This window comes from Topomyia yanbarensis, chromosome 1, assembly GCF_030247195.1.
Source record: "Topomyia yanbarensis strain Yona2022 chromosome 1, ASM3024719v1, whole genome shotgun sequence".
Taxonomy (NCBI): Eukaryota; Metazoa; Arthropoda; class Insecta; order Diptera; family Culicidae; genus Topomyia; species Topomyia yanbarensis.
This window is the reverse complement of record NC_080670.1, coordinates 34,719,079-34,733,906: the sequence shown is the minus strand read 5'-3', so window position 1 is coordinate 34,733,906 and position 14,828 is coordinate 34,719,079.

The window sequence follows — 14,828 nt, the reverse complement described above, 5'->3', positions numbered from 1 at the left end:
TACGTACACGGTGTGCGTAGGTTCGGGGCACTAGTTTTCTCTTTCTCAATCTCATCACAGAGAACAGACGTCCATCTTCAGCATTCAACTTGTGTAAAATCTCTAACGGTTTCGAAGGTAGTTTGGATATCTAAACCAGGTGCGCTACTGTCGTCATGTTTTTTTGTGGCTGAGTGCGACAGAATTGACAGCGGTTATTCCTCTACCCAGTCAAACTAGTCCGGAACCGATTCGGACTTCCAGCATGAATTCCAGCTCAAATGCGTCAACCGATAGAGTCGGAATCGGTTGTTTTCTTTGAGCTAGATTCCATGCCGAATCCATCCAGGATTTCGAACCGGTTCCGGAATCGATTTGACGGATAGTTGGGATAGGTTGGTGTGGCGGCGCAAGTGTTTTTCGTATATTAATTCAAATGTTTACACACGTTTTTTAAATATTTTTGTTCGATCATGGATGTCTGTTCTCTGTGATCTCATCATCACTAGCGTTGACTCTTTTTGGCTTGTGCAAATCATTTTCGTGTACGCACCCGGTGTACGTACATGGATGTTTGAACTAGAGTTTGTATATCATTCGCATTTGGACCAATCTTCTGTAAGTCATTTCCTATTATTTTTTTCGATTTAATGAATTAAATTCATATGTTACTTCAATTTTTCGTCATTATGATGAATGTAAGAATGTGTCTTAGACCCAAATTTTTTAAAATCTTTTGTCGTGACTAATGACTTTCCCTTCAATATGGGGGCTCGTTTTCAAAATTTTGCTAGGAAAGTGTAAGGTTTGAAATGTTGTATTAGATTTTGGAGTATGCATGCCATTCATTAATAGAGAAAAAACTGTTTTTGGAAAAATCTTTCGAAAACTACTCGGAAAAAGTAAAACTCATCTCGATCAGAGCTGTCAATATGGTGTACCAACCGACCACATAAACGATGAAAAGATTTAAATATAGGCCCGCTACAGATTTGTTGCGAACGGAGCATCCCCCAAAAAGCAGCACAATACCGAGAAGGAAATATTTGTGAGCTATACACGACTTGTGCATGAATCAGCTGTGTCGATAGCTGTAGCAAGTAGTATAAAAGTAGCATACACAACAAGAAATCGTATATTAAAACACCAAACCGAAGCTCGCTCGTGATTGGCTGCAACTAATTTCATGCATCGAGCCGCAAATTTTGAACAGAAAGAATTGTGATTTTGGTTGGTTTCTACTAGTCAACCTTGTCAGATGCACTATGCCAGCGGTTCTGAACTTTTTTCCTTCCACGGACCCTTTAGAAATCACCCTGCATTGCTGCGGAACCCCACGGTTAAACATCGATTTCATATGCTATCAATATGCTATTTTCAGTCTGTCAGGAATCATGGCTTGAAATTTCAATACCCACTCGGAAAATATATTTTTCTTCGCGGACATCCAGCAGCGACTTCGCGGCCCCCTAGGTGTCCGCGGATCCCAGGATGAGAATCACTGCACTATGCTATATTTCTCCTTAGTGGAGAACAAAATTGGTAAAAACTATTTTATCATCATTAAAGAGAAATTGTTTTAAACCATCCTTGCGCGTGAGGAGCTCAAAACCTGTTACTAAATTAGTTATGGAAGTTAGTGTCGGATTCTGATGAGACGAATTCGACAAAGAAGGAAAGGTGAAGAGAAAACCAAAATCCCTCTCGTTTCGTACCGGTCTCCAGTTTCCTGTCAGCTGAATCCACCGTCTGCTGAGAAAGAGCAACTACGCCGGGCGTGTCAGTGCCGGAGCATCCGGCACCGTAATAAAGTGTCTCACAGCCGAAATATTGGAGCTTGCAGGAAACGCAACCTGGGGAAACAAAAAGTCCAGGATTATTTCAAACCATCTGCAGCTGGCCATTCAAAACGACGAACAGCTGAATAAATTGCTCTCATGCGTGACAATTGCGCAGGGTGGTGTGTTGCCTAACAACCATGTCATGCTGCTGTCAAAAAAGACCGAAAAGAGGACTCCGAACCAATTCTTTCTTTGTTTGGCAGGTGAAACGATGCAAAGAAAAAAACCTAACTCGCCTATTGGTGTATCATATTGGAATTAAACTACAACATCCTTGAAGACAACAAACATACCTGAGAAGCTTTTAGGGAAAACGCGTACACATTACATTTTTAATGTGTGATTACATATGCTAGAAAACCACTACCACCGCTGTACAGTATCAATAATTTAAGCTAAAAGAAGACAAGGGCGATGTAGTCATTATTATTATTGCTTATTTTTATTTTATTTTCATTAATTTATTTCTTGAATAAGTAAACGCAGAGAGTTTGAAGATGTCGCTCTGTTCTTGAAGTGAAATGTGTTTTGAGAGAAAAACTGTGGATTAGTTCCACAGCAGTCACATATATCAAGATCCATCATGTAAGAAACTCGGTACTGATTTTATTGTGATCATTCGTTACGGCAGAAGTAAAAGATTGTTGAAATCGAAATCTACAAGAATTAACACTCTGATGTGGCGGTACAAAAAATAAGGTGTTGGTATAATAAGCCAGTCTCGTATGTTGGAGTCTCGTCCATGAAGGATTTTCAGTGTCAGTAGGATCGTAGCTATGAATCGCCCTGCTAAGTCTGTTAAAACCTAAGACACAAATATCGCAGAAATTATAAGTTTGCACCCTTCACTCGCAGAAGTCGTTTTACCCAATTTTCTCCTAAGTGGAGATAAATTCAAGCAAACTTATTGAAAAGGTCCTATGTGCAAATGAGAGCCTCTCTTTGTTTACTTTCTCTTCCGCTCATAACACGGTCGAATTTGTGCTTAACTCTTTGCATAATATGCTAGTCGAAATCATACTCTACCAATATGTAATGGAACATTATTGGAAATATTAACCCGTGATAATCGAAAGAGAAAGTAAACAAAGGAGGCTCTCTTTTGCACATAGGTCCATTTCAAAAAGAATCGTTTTTTATCCAATTTTTTATCCTTAGAGAGGTATATAGCAAATGTCCACAAAAGGGCTGTAGCGCGTTTTACGACCTCACTGTCCTTACTAAATACAAAGTAAACATGCTAAATTTCAGTCGTCTAACACCAATCCATCATTCATGATACTGGTTCATGACATGACATCATACTTCCCGGTCAGCGTGACAAGCAAGTTAGCAAAAGTTGAGCAAAGCGAAATTGATGCTGGCAGAGTTTCTGCGAGCATTTTGCGCGATTTGTGCGAGAATTCTGGCAACGAATTCGCTCCAATGCAACAACCGTTTCTGACAGAAGCGGTTAAACCAACCGATGCTGCTCACTTTTATCCAGAATCGATCCAGAAATGTACGGCCAAGATCTCTGCACGCTTCCTGCCACATCTCTGTCAGATGTTTTGCTCGATTCGTGCTAAATTCTACCCGGTAGGAATTGCCAGGATCTTTGCACAGTTTATGTCCGAGTTATGCCAGGGTTTTGCTCGGTTCCTGTAAAAATTTTCCAGAAAACGCGAGCGAAGCCGAGTTCGCCCTAGCTTAACTAACCCGACAGCATTAGAGCACTCTAGTTAGAGTGTGGCCAAGAGGCCATGACGTATCCAAACGAACATAAAATTTGACGTATTTCTATTGTGTATACGTCAAATTCCATGTTCGTTTGGATACGTCATGGCCTCTTGGCAACACTCTAACTAGAGTGCTCTAGACACCCACTGAGACGTCCAAAAAATTGTTTCAAAATCGTTCAACACGGGTCCAACGATGGACGTTTGTTGAACGGTTATTTGGACGTTGTCCAAATTGGTCCAACGAACGTCCTTCATTGGACGATTTTGAAACCAACCGTTCTTAGAGGGCAGCATACGCGCAGAAATCTGACAGGGCTGCCAAACAGAAATCTAGCAGAGCGGTCTATGCCAGAAAATTTGCTTACTGGGTTAGATCATACGGTATTCTTAGAAGACTAGTTGTTGTCATATCTGAAAATAAACATCACACCACGAAAATCCAACATCGCTTGCTCAATACACAATGACTTTGCCCAAGTCCGGCTTCTCCTCTCGCTCAGTTCAGAGGGGGTACAAATCGGTTTGCTGCTATAGCAGGTGTAAAGCCGCACCAATGAAGGATGTTTTTAGATGAACCATTCTTTGAGGGAGTCTCTTAAAAACAAATTATCCTTCGTCTACCCTGATCTGGAGAAATTAACGGAGGCCCGGAGATCGCTCCCAAAAACAGGAGTCACAGATTCAAACCCGGAGCGGTGGAGGGTTATTTTATGGTGAATCATAAACGATTGCTAAATTAATAACTGCGAATCAGGCAGCAACATATACACAGTCAAAAACGACCGTGCTCATCACAAAGAAGCCAACAAACGCCGAAAAATTGTATACATAATAACGATTCATAGAAACGAGAAACAAACAATGAAAGTTTTAGTAGAATTAGGCGATTCATATAAAATATTATAAAAAAGTAACGAACAATTTTGACCATCATGTTGACATTTTCCATCCCAGCCAAATGGCACTTTGGCCAATCGATCTAGAACTGAATGATGTAGCGTACCGTCCTTCTCCACGTAGACCTTCAACGAGAGCAATCCCATCTTCGGCATTTCCGTTTTCTTGGTAATATATTACCCCACGAATATACGATACAATGAGTCGATTTGTTTTGTGCTTGCAGCGAAATGCTATCGTTTTCCCAACCCATCCGTATACGACAACCGGGTGGAGCTCATATTCAACAGCTATCACAGGCACTTTAGGTTTGATTAAGCGAAAGAGAAAAGCTCTTACAGCGGCATTCCCATCTCAGGCCGCTCTTAAAAGTACGAAGAAAAGGCTCGAATGATTTGCTGGTGCTTTACAAATACTTTCTCCCACCCGACGCAGAAGGGTCGATGTATTAGACGGAAAAGTTTTACTCGGAAAATGAATAATTGAGCTAAATTCATCTCAGGAACCGGCGACTTTACTGGAAACGCTGCTGTGCTGGAGTTATTTTTAGACGTGCGTTTGGGCACTTAAACTGTGTACTGCCTATAATTGTAAATCCGTCCTATGTAGATAGGGAATTCCATAGGACATAGGACTGACTTGCGGTTATGGGCACTATTATGGGACAAGAATTGCGCATTTGGAATTCTCGAGTGATCTATCCCCACCTGTTCCGGTTGGAATGTGTTTCGACTTCAAATGAAATAGGTTGCCTGTAGCCGATGTGAATAGCGAAGCAAAATTGAAAGCTTCTTCAGAAAATTGTGAACGAAACCAATGTTAAACCAACTCCTACAAGCTTCGAGATGTATTATTACGGGTGAATAGCCAACTAAATTTTGCCATTCATACATTTAATTCCACTGTTTTACTTTTGTGCACAGCATTGACTGTACGAATATTAATTTACTATTGGAAGTGGTTATTTGCTTGTACTTTCTGACACTGACAGATAACCGTTCCTAGTTGTCATTCCACATGACACTCCGATGAAAACTATAGACTTTTCTACGGTTCATGTCCGTACACATCACATGACATGAATACTACAGAAAAACTTGGTGGATGATAATAAACAACAACGGAAAAGCAAATGGGATTGTTTTCAACCAAGAAACTGCACTAGTATTCGTGAGAGCGGCCGACATCAGCATAATTTTCAACACTTTTTACCTAAATTTACCTTATTGAATGATATTCAAAATTGAAGCAAAAAAAACTAATTTAGGGAAGTTTTGTATATCCGTGTATACGTTGACAGTTGCCCTCATGCTGACCCACTGAGACGTCCAAAAAATTGTTTCAAAATCGTTCAACACGGGTCCAACGATGGACGTTTGTTGAACGGTTATTTGGACGTTGTCCAAATTGGTCCAACGAACGTCCTTCATTGGACGATTTTGAAACCAACCGTTCTTAGAGGGGAATAACATCGATCGCCCCCTCCTTCAATACACGGAAACAAAAAACTATCTAAAATTGAGTTCCTTTGACTCAATCTCGTGGTATCGTGGGGGAACTTAAAATTAGGTAAACCGTGTTGAAGGTAGTTTCCATTTAACCACGGCAAAAATTACAACTCATTGATAGGTTTTTTATACTCAAATTTAAGTTGAATTTACCTAATTTTGAGTATACCCCAAACAACTCAAAAGTACCTTCCTCCACGGAAGACCTCGACTGAGTCGAATCTCTCGTTTTGTTTTTGACAACACTAATAAGTGCGAAAGCGACGCACAACTCAAAAGTAAGTTAAAAGAACTTATTCTGGGGGTTGTTTTATTTAACCGTGTATGTTTCAATACATCGTTTCATTTCTGTTTACAAACATTTCGAATACAAACCAGAACGTCGGTTATCTGTGAATACAACCTTTGCCAAATTCTATCATCATTCGAGAGTATGTAGGGAAATTAGAAAAGGCCTCCATAGAGGCCAAGGACAGACAACATGTCTACTATTCCGCCTGGAATGCGGCCAACTTTTGGAGGCCAGTTGAGCGGTTGATTTTTTTTTTGTTGCCAGGTTTTTATTTATTTATCTCACGGTCTATCCCTCTGCACTGAGTCTTGTTTCGCTGTTAGTAGCGTTCTACTTCCTGCAGCAGTCGCCAGTTGGGATGGTGGCACAGTGCAATTGAAGAAAGCAAAAATGTATCCACGTGGAAATTCCTCAAAATTGGTTTTCTGAGCGCATGTATGTATGGTCCTTTTCCTGGGAGTTTGTAATATTGCATATTATGGCACTGAGTTTTAGTTTGCTGTCTCTCCGCTGTTGCGCCACGGGCGTCTATCAGTGTCGGCATCAGTCGATCCATGTATCCTTTCATATCCGTTTTCGTACGACAGCAGAGGCATATTCAAAGGCATTTGAGGGTTAGGCCGATGACAAGCTGAAGCGGAAAGCGAAGCGTTTGCGGACGCGTCATAGTGTTTTGCCGCGTTCGCCCCGCTTTTACTATGACAGTATTACGCGTTCTACATGCACACGTCAAAGAGATAGGTCAAACGCATTCGCTTCGCTTACCGCTACCGCATCGCAAATCGCGTAAGCATGTCATCGGCCTTAATGTTGGGCGCAACGACCAAATCAAGGAATGAAATATTACGTACCTAGCTTCCTCTTAACACTACTGATATGATATGATCTTATACTATGCCCGGGTCAATTTGTTTTTGTTTGGAAATCTATGTTTACTCATTTTTGTTACAGATTTAATTTAATATCAATTGGTCGAAATTCCGGTGCGTTCGATGGATAAAGATTCTTTGGCATGAAATTAACCTCCTTAGCATCAATAACATCTTTCGTTTAATGGCACGGGGTAAAATCCGGCCAGAAAGGGGTATGGCCATCGTGTGATCTCAGAAGTGGAAGTAGACACTTTTGAAGACATTCTTTTAAGTAAACCTGCTCATTGACGGTTCCGGTTGCCACGAAGGTGTGCTCTGCTTTCCGTATGAGCAAGTTGCCTGCCAAATAATGTAGTTTTGGCAAACTTCTGCTTTTTAACTTCCTCAGGCACGTCTAACTTAAGCTATTAAAAAAGGAACCAAGAAAGCTGCCGGAAATCTGCTTTCACATAAGTCCGTGAGAAAAAAAGTAGTTTCATCCATAGCTAAGTGTAGAGCTTCGTGATTTCTCCACTGTACTCTGCCGTTCATTGCTATTCGGCGCTTTTTGGACGTACGCACGTTTTATTGATCCTTGCGCCACATTTCTCACTGAACTATTGGGAACTATTGAAGGTTTCGACTACCTGCTCACACTAGGCGGAGATTCATCTAGTCAGTTTTTTGCGCCTTTTCCGGTCCAGAGATAAAGCGATAAATTTACTAAAGCTTTTGAAGACCTAACGGAACGAAATTCGAAATTTCAATTTCAATACATCCATATTAGCTTAGGGTAATGGTTTTTAATCTTATGCAAGCAACTATCATTGTTGTAAGCAAAATTCGTACGAAGGAGGACCGTGTCTATGCTCCCGCACTGAAGGGCGAAATCTACGGTGTGCTAACCGATTCGAGTTTGATAGAGGTAGATCTTCTGGAGCAGGGGATTGGCTGTTTCAAAGCGCCGCCACAAAACTGAAGCAAATAGCTATTGGTTTTTTAAATTTGATATCATACAAAGAATTCCCAGCGCATCCAGGAACACCAAAAATACAAATTGTTTTAAAAATTGAACCAAATATTAAACTTCGTTCTGGACTGATGAAATTCTCGGACATAGAAGATTTGATGATTAACTTAAAAATCTTCTGGTTACTTTTCTCTTTTTAGTAAAAACAGCAGTTGACAGCTAAACGGCCCCTTCTTGCAGCACCTTCGATGACTAATTTAACGAACGAGGTCGCTAATTTGATCACTATTCTTCTGTGGAATATCAGAAGTATCATCCCAAAAATCGATTCATTTCAACTTTGAATAAATAATTCGAAGTGTAACGCATTTCCAATATGCGAAAAAAATCGACGAAGGAGTGCCGTGTCTATGTACCCGCACACATCGGTGAAATCGACGGAGTGGTAAATGATTCGAGTTTTACGTAGGTGGATATTCTAGAGGCTTTGTTGCAGCGCTTTGAAACTGTCGGGTTGACAGTTTAAAAGCGCTGCCACAAAGCCGAAGCAAATAGCTCTTGGTTTTGGAAAGTTGAGGCGTACCAAAAATGCAAATTGTCTCAAAAATTCCGCCAATGATTAAATCTAGTGCTGGACTGATGAAATTGTTTGACATCGAAGATTTGAAGATCACCGTAAAAGTCTTTTGATAGCTTCTCCATATAGTAAACATATTTTAGAAGCGGATGACAGCTAAATGGTTCCTTCTTGCAGCGATCGCAGCCCTTGATGACTAATTCAACGAACGAGGTAGCGAATTTGATCACTGTTCGACAGTGAAATTGCAAAACTATCATCCCAAAAATCGATTCTTTTATCCTCTGAATAAATAATTAGAAATGTAATACATTTACATTATGTGAAACAAAATTCGTACGATGGAGTACCATATCTATGTGCCCGCACACAAAGGTAAAATCGACGGTGTGGTAACCGATTCAAATCTGAATCAACGTGGATCTTCGAGAGCACGTGCTTGGCAGTTTCAAAGCGCTACCACAAAGCTGAACTTCTATCCCTCTAATAAGAATATTTTTGAAGCAGTTTACTGCTAAATGGTCCCTAATTCATCGAATGAGGTCACGGAGTTCATCACTATTCTGAAGTGGAACTTTTGAACTTTAAATAAAAAGTTCGAAGTGTGACGCATTCGAATTATGCGAAACAACCCGCACTTTTAAAAAGTAGATTGCAACTTTCACGATTCTAATATTATGCGCTTGTATTGAAAAGATCCGTATGGAGGAGAACTTTGTAACCCAACAGTGCTATGACTTCTATTGTATAAACCTCATCTCAATACCAGGAAATAAATTTGTCGCTTTCCAAATCAGGACCAAAAAAGCCTTTGCAATGCTTCCAACTACATTCTTGAGTCTATGTTCGTCACCGACGGCTTCGTAATATTGTGAAACTATCCCGGCTCAGAGGCTATTGTTAGGAGTGTACAGATACCACACCCAATCTACACGTCCAAGCGCATTTGAGCTATCCCTCTACGCAGAGAAGACTTTCAGAAGGTTGGAACGCCTGACAACTTCAGAAAGTATGCAACTTTGGAAACGAAAATGAAGAGTTTGATGAAGTTCAAAAAACGGTGCTACTGGCACTGTTCCGCCGACGGGTTAATGAGAGATACATCGATGAGCACTCTTTGGGGTACTACCCAACGTACGCGTAACCAAAGCAATACCAACGAAAGCATGACATATTCCAACCGCTGATTCGAATTTCACAATTCGAAATTAAATGAGAAAAACATCCCCAGAGGCATGATTCGAAGCTGCGACCTACTAATGTGTTTCTGTTTAACTCAACTTTTTGATTTGTTTTTCCGTTGGATAATACCAAAAATCATAAAGTTTACATAGTTCAGTTTCACCACATTAGAAATGTTGTTCTGATAGTATTCGAAAAAGAACATGAACGCTTTGTTGCCTGTAACAACATGAAATACTTTGTTGAGTTCGTCAATGTTAGAGTCAGGATTTCTGTGTATATTGGAGATAATGCAATCGAAGTATGACTACACGATCTGGCGTAGGATGCCCCCTATGGCGGAATTCGCAAATTTATGTCGTAATGTGGGAAGGTTCTCAACCATTAAGAATGATAAATAGAGGATTTTTTCAGGTATTTTGAATGGAATTCGAATGGCGAGAATGCGGTTGAAACAATACACATCCATTCCTCCCTTCGTGACCGAGCAACCTGGCTAAATCTATTAGAAATTCTCTAGATGACACCAGACCTCGACGAATTATGCATGAAAAATACGAATACATTTCCCTTTGGTGACTTCTCACTGTTCATAATTTTCGAACTTTGACCATCTTCCGGTGCCCCTTAGTCACGTCCGATTGAGCTCGAATTTTGCGTAGGGTGTCGAGGCGCTAAAGCTTTTCTGTACTATCCGTTTTACACATTCAGGACGACCTGTTTTATCGACACCCTACGGAGTATACATGCGTTACCAAAATTGCTCCATATTTCTCAGAAACGATCATCGGTTAGCGGCTGCCAAACTGGTGTAATCATACAGATGATAATGTGTTTTTTCAATCGTTCATTCATACCATACTTACCTGTCATTGGAAAGCCGTTAATTTGTCCCCGGATCAGCCACACTCCACCAATCCAATACAAGCGAATCGAACGGGCGCAAACCGAGAGAGAGAGGGCAGTCATCCACAGGTAACAATCCATAACAACCGCAAAGAGGTTATGTTCCTTTGATCTACATTTTCATGTGTATTTAATTCAGTTTCTGTTGACTCTGCGTTTGTTTTCAATTATTAATTTATTATAATCACCATTCACTCATTCATCCTGTGGTAAATATTTACATACATCGTACGGTAAATATCATATAATTACGTAAAATAAAACAAATTTCACAAACGTAACAGAGTGCGCCTTCGGGCTGATGCGGGGTGTCACTTTTTTGTTATTAATGTTTTAAATAGATTTGGGACGAATAAAGGAAGCTAAAGGAGAACCGCTACGAAGCCGGAGCCAAAGAAAGTATTTAATTAGCGTCATAGTTGTGTTGGAATCTTTCATTTATTGAAAACTTGCGTACTAGTACTCCTACAGGTTGTTGACAACTTATCTTTAAACATTTTGATTGCATGTTGCTAGTAGAGTGTATGTAAGTAGAGTGACGACAACTGTCGAAGCTAGAACAATGTCAGAGTCTTTGTTCGTTGAGAATCAAACAGCCAGGTGTTCATTAGGCAATCCATGTGACGTTTGTTTGGCAATTCAGCGGTAGATTTTATCAACTTGTATCCTGCGAACAGAAAATCATATCTTTCGTTAGTCCGATTATTTTGATGTTGGATCGAATCAACGATATTATCGGACGTCGCACCAACCGGAGTAGCGTCAGAAAAAATAATAAGCTGATTAGAAAAGTACAATGGATTGCCTAAGTGTTTTATTTTTGACAGTTGTCGTCACTCCGCTTACATACTCTCTGGTTGTTAGAACACAAAGATTAAATTGGTAGATAAGAAAGTCCTAACCTAATCTAACCTAACCCTTGTTTTGGTTAGTAAACTTCCGTTGATTTTTTTCACATATCAGTCTAAAACTTGTCCACTTAAACCACACTTTCGTAGAAGTTCCTCCTCAGCTTTCCGATACAACTTCCCATTAGTGTTTCTCCCGGACTTTCAATAGTGTAGAAAAATTGCCTAAATAATCGCATCTAAACAGGTAAATAGACAGTACTCAAATTTTTCTATATTAGTTACTTTGTTTTCTCTGGGATAAGCTGCGCCGAGCCTCATCCCTCATTTCTAGGTAAATAAATAGTAACATCAATAAATAGTCGTTAGGCGCCATCTTGCTTAATCAGTGGTTAGTGTGTGTGTTTGTGTTTATATAAATAATAGCTTAAATTTCACGTAATCCGTACCTAATCCCCCGATAGCTTCGATTCGTTCTGATTTAGGCTTATGATTTAGATTTTGTATAAAAGAGCTTCACTAGATTAGCTTCTGCGCTACTACTGTTTATTCTGTTGTGATTCACAATGATACTGAGTTCTGATGAAACAACGTTTCGAACCGGCTTTTATGACTTCGATTTGCCACTACCACTCTCTCTTTCTCTCTTGCTTTAGTTTGTACATGGAATATATTGACATTAAAATGGTTACTACTGGTAACATTTTTGCTTGTTTGTTTGTTGCATTGCACACATTCAAAAGTTTGCTAATGCTCTTGTTGGTTCAACATTTGCTAACGTATACAGTACATGTCACTGGAACTGACAATCTGGTTCGAATTCACGTACAGTTTTTATTCCTAACTGTTGACGAATTGCATTGCTGTTTATTTAGGTTACGACTTCGCGTATGTGTGTGTGTGTGTAATTTTATTAGCCTACGAATTCTACAAACGAATACAACTACCGATCATCTATATTTTAACTGCGTCTCTTTTCAAGAGATGATTGTTTTTATCCGGTGTAAGTATGTATCACTGGATTTTGGTAGATACAGGTGAATTGGAGATTCAGATAGGTAAGAGCTGGAAATGGCGCAGACAAATCTCAGTCGGAATATATTGACACGATAGGTACGTTGCCCATGTTATTCGGAGATTTTTTTTTCAATAGGTACAATCTGCAAAAGAGAGCCTCTCTTTGTTTTCTTTCTCTTCCGTGAATTACTCGGTGACCTCCCTGATTTCCCTTCAACTGTTTGCGTAATAAGCTAGTAAAAACCTTGATCCTTCGAAACATTCTGATGAATGTTTAAAAAAATTCATAGTTTTGCAGTAATAATCGAAAAAGAAAGCAAAAAAGAGGGTTCTCATTTTCAGATTGGACCTAATGAAAAGAAATCTAGATTTGTGCTTTGCCATGTCATCTTATCATTTTCCTGATGGGAAGGTAAAGCGAGGTAAAAATAAATAAGGAAATGAAAAACATCGACCCAATAGAATACTAAACAGTCCGGGTTCTTCATTCGCGAAGCAATAATAAACCCTACGGATAAAGCCTATAGCTCTGGGTTAGAAACAATAACATATTCTCGAGTTTTAACTCCCTACGGACACCTTCGATTATAAATATATCGAGGATCAAAAATGCGGATAAGCAATCGCATTACGGCAGGGCAGTTACATATCAGAGTATATAAAGCTCCTTAATCGGATTCACAAAGATCACATGGATAATACTCAGCACGCTGAATAGTAGCCGAGTGATAATTGAGTTTGCAATTTTTTTTGGAGAAATGCAACAAATTCTTTGGAGTTTTTGGACGCATCTTTGGAAGAAGTTTGTGCCTTATACATCTAATCGACAGTGGTTAATCTGGGTAACCAAAGCCATTCGCATCGCGTTCTTTTATCAATTTGTCCGCCAATTCATTGCCAGTAATACCGTAATCATCGGGTATTGGTAGTATTGGTAGATGGCATTTGAAACGCTGAGTTTGACGATTTTGAGTTCGACATGCGATAACAAATTTCGATCTCGAATCTGCCTAAGAACTAAGTGCGCTTTGAGGCCACCTGACTGTCAAAGCAACAATAAAATAATTTACCGCAAATTCGCTGTTGGTGTGCCGATTGAGCAGCACACAGTATGGATTATGCGAATGGGATTGGTTTAATCTCATTTTATGACGATAGAAACCAGCACCGGCAGCCTCTAGATCGGGTGTACATTGTCTCGACAACAAAGAAAATATTGTGTTTATTCTTGCTAGCATGACTTTAAATTCTGTTGCATATGACCGAATTTTAGTTTTGGAATTCCTTCTGAAGGTGAAAATAGAGCTTAGGCTTACGCAAGTCACCTATCTTCAGTATTATCATCTCCGCAATGCAGTATTGATATTATTCAACGCATTAGCCCGAGCCGAACCCGACCCACGAAAGGACGCCAAGCCAAGTGGCATTGAAATCATGATCAGCTTCATAATTTAAGTCAGAGTAAGTATGCCATAACCATGTGAAATGTATGGCATTTATTTTCTCAGTTTCACAAAAACATAAATGGAGCACACCATATTCAAGAGTAGTAAAGCGAGCCACCTCCTTAAAGCTGCAGCAAAGATCGTGGAGTAAGCTTGATGTATTATCATCGGGAAGCCAACCCTATGCCGTACCGTGAAACTTGGAGTCTCCTCAGCGTCGGGAAGAGTTCCGTAATAACACAAGTCCCAACCGGTTCTGCACTAAGTTGATCTTCTAGTTAAAATGTCGAGTCATTTGCGATTTTTGGCGTTCCTGGAAGCGCTCGACACGAGAACGTTTGATCTCAAATTACTAAAATCAATAGCTGTTGTTTGGGCTGTGTGTCAGCGTTGCCTTGTCGGCCGCTCAAAAGAAAAAAATGAGAACACCATCGATCCAAACGTTGTGGGCTGGTGCGTAGACTGGTAGTCCATAATAAAATTCTTATCGTCAGTAATTTAATTTGCTTGCTTTAGACTGCATATCACACTTCTGAGCTTATATCGACTATTTTTCGAGATGTTTGTCATGGCTGAAGATTTTAGCAATGGCAGTTTTTTTTCGAAATCTCAAATTATTTGATTCGAAAGAAGATCAGAAGATGGTCAATGCTGATGAACTTCTACGGAGTCTTCGGTGACGAATCTTATTCGACATTCATTCCAGTTAGACTCTTTTTCAGGAGAGTTCATTTATATGCGGGCCTAGAGCACGTCGCAAACTGACAACTTTAAGAATACCAAAGGAGAGACCA